Genomic DNA, 2,845 nt, shown 5'->3' with positions numbered 1-2,845 from the left:
AATTGTCCATATACACTTCCACACAATCATGAATAAGATTAGAAAAAATTCCTAATACTGCTCTTTGGAATGTTGCAAGAGCATTACATAATCCAAAGGGAAGTACTCGGTAAGCATAAGTTCCCCATGGGAAGGTAAAGGTGGTTTTATCTTAGTCTTCTAGGGCTACTTGGATTTGGTTATACCCACTAAAACCATCTAAAAATAAAAAATATTTCTTTCATGCCAATGTATCTAAAACTTGATCTATGAAAGGAAGTGGAAAGTGATATTTCAAAGTGGCTTTATTCAATTCTCTATAGTCAATACACATTGTCAATTTTCCATTCTTTTTAGGGACAATTACTAAGGGTGAAACGCACTGACTGTCTGATATTGGATAGATGAAATTGATATTCAACAGTTTTTGTAGTTCTTCCTTAACAATCTCCCTTAAATTTGGATTCATTCTTCTTTCAGGTTGTCGAACTGGTTTGGCATTTTCTTCAATGTAGATATGATGTTTACAAGTATTAGGATCAATTCCTTTCGTGTTTGATTAATTCATTCTTTTGAATTTCTTCCAAATTATTATTGATATTCAAAGTTTTTCCTCAAAATATTTCAATTGTAGAATTGCAAAATTTTTCCATAGAGTGCAAGGATAGTTGACGAGATGATAAATATTCAATATTGTATTGTTCTTGAAAACTTTGACTAGATTCGCAATATAATGAAGATTTATTATTTTCCATTAAATTTAAAATTTGATCTTCTTCATCTAATTGTGAAGTAAAAAATATTGCTCTTATATCGAAGTCATCATTTATCCATTCTTCATTTTGAACCTCTACTGTTGTTTTTGTTGGTTGATATAGTGTGAATTTCTTTGTTGTACTTCCATCAGAAATGAACATATCACTAGATCTACAACTTATGAAAGCATCTTTTGTAGCTAGCCATGGTCTTCTTAGAATCAATGGATGCCCTCCTAAGTTATTCTTGGGTGTTAAAATCATAAAATCAACAGGATATTCCCAAGAATCTAAGGATACATATATGTCTTCTAAGTCTTCTTAGAATCAATGGATGCCCTCCTAAGTTATTCTTGGGTGTTAAAATCATAAAATCAACAGGATATTCCCAATAATCTAAGGATACATATATGTCTTCTAAGTCTTCTTAGAATCAATGGATGCCCTCCTAAGTTATTCTTGGGTGTTAAATCATAAAATCAACAGGATATTCCCAAGAATCTAAGGATACATATATGTCTTCTAATACACCTTCAGGTTTGATTACAGATCTATCTGCCAATTGTAAAAGTGTAGGTGTATATTGAAGATTAGAAATTTTTAATTGATTCATAGTTTGCTTGATTTTAGACTTTTGTGATCCATATTGATTTTGATAACTTTTTCGGATTAATCACAACAGGAGTTTTTGGACGTTTCAAACCATCTAACGTGGTTCATCATCAGGACAAAGGTGAAAAAAAAAACTCATGATGTGATTAATCCGAAAGAATTTATCAAAATGATTCATAGTTTGTTTGCCCATGATATTTATGGTTGATCCTAAATCAATCAATGTATTTGGGATATCTATACCATTGATGTGTGTTTTCACAATGGGGCTTCCTGGATCAAGATATTTTTGAATTGTTGTTTTACCCATCATGATATCTACAATTTTTCCAACAAGTTGGATTCTTTTGATTTCTTTTCTCTTTCTTCCAGGTTTTTTTATGCTCAAGTCCCTAATTGTTTTTGCAAAAATTGGTATTTCCTTAATAGCTTGAAGAAAAGGAATCTTTATGCAAACATTCTTCAGTTCATCTAACATGTCATAATCAGGCAATAAAATTTGTTTCTCCACTCCATCAATTTTCAATCTTTCAGGGAAGGGTGGTTTTGAGACAGATACTGAAGGTTGTTCCATAATAGGGATTGAGTTATTTGGATGTGTTGAAATAACTTATTTTTGAGTTTCTTCTTTTTTATCATTAAGAGACTTTTATTCTTCGGGGATCTTTTCTTTTTCACTTTCCTGAATAACAACTGAGGGGAGTTTTTTTTCTAATATTCTACCAGATCTAAGTCGGACATTATTTAGATCTAGTGGAGTTATCATGTAAGTCTGAAAATTTTGTCCTTCCATATTGTAAACTGGTTGCGAATTTTTATTACTATCTGGATTTGGAAGTGTTTGGGCAGGCAATTGATTTGGTATTTGAGGAAATGGTAATGAGAGTTGTGGATTCAAATTGTGAGGTTGAGTTTGTTGAACAGGCTGAGGAAAATATTATGGAGGAAAAGTAGGATATGATTGTTTAAATTGTGGATATTGAGGATATTGAGGGAATTTTCCATAAGGATTTTGTCATACTTGTGACCAAGGTTGTGGCCAACAATGTAAACTTTGAAATGGGAACTGATACGGTTACCCGTTTCGTAGAGATAGCAAAAAAGTGACTTGATTTTGAAAACGGGTGATGCAGAACGAACATGTTTTTTTTAGAGCATAGTTTTTGGCACTTTAATTCTTTTTATGTACATTACGTTTTAGAATCGTTTTAGAATGGTAGTGATTTTCATGCTGATTTAAAAAAGTGAGTATTTTGCATCACCTCCTTTTTTTAAAAGACCTGTGTTTTGGCTTTAAATTTTCTATTGTATAAAATGTAAATATTTATTTTGTAAATTTGATCATTTTTGAAGTGGTCGTTTCCTTCACATTTTCTTGTTTTTTATTTTAATTTTAACTTCTTTTTTTAGTGAGGTTTTTATTATTTTGCATTTTTAAATTAGGAGGTCGATATTTAGAATTTTCGATATTCTACATATTTATACATCCTTAATTAATT

The sequence above is a fragment of the Pinus tabuliformis genome, chromosome 6 (genome assembly GCF_031772625.1).
Source record: "Pinus tabuliformis cultivar Carrire ecotype Pingquan chromosome 6, CPIR1, whole genome shotgun sequence".
NCBI lineage: Eukaryota > Viridiplantae > Streptophyta > Pinopsida > Pinales > Pinaceae > Pinus > Pinus tabuliformis.
Note: the sequence above shows the minus strand (reverse complement) of the source record.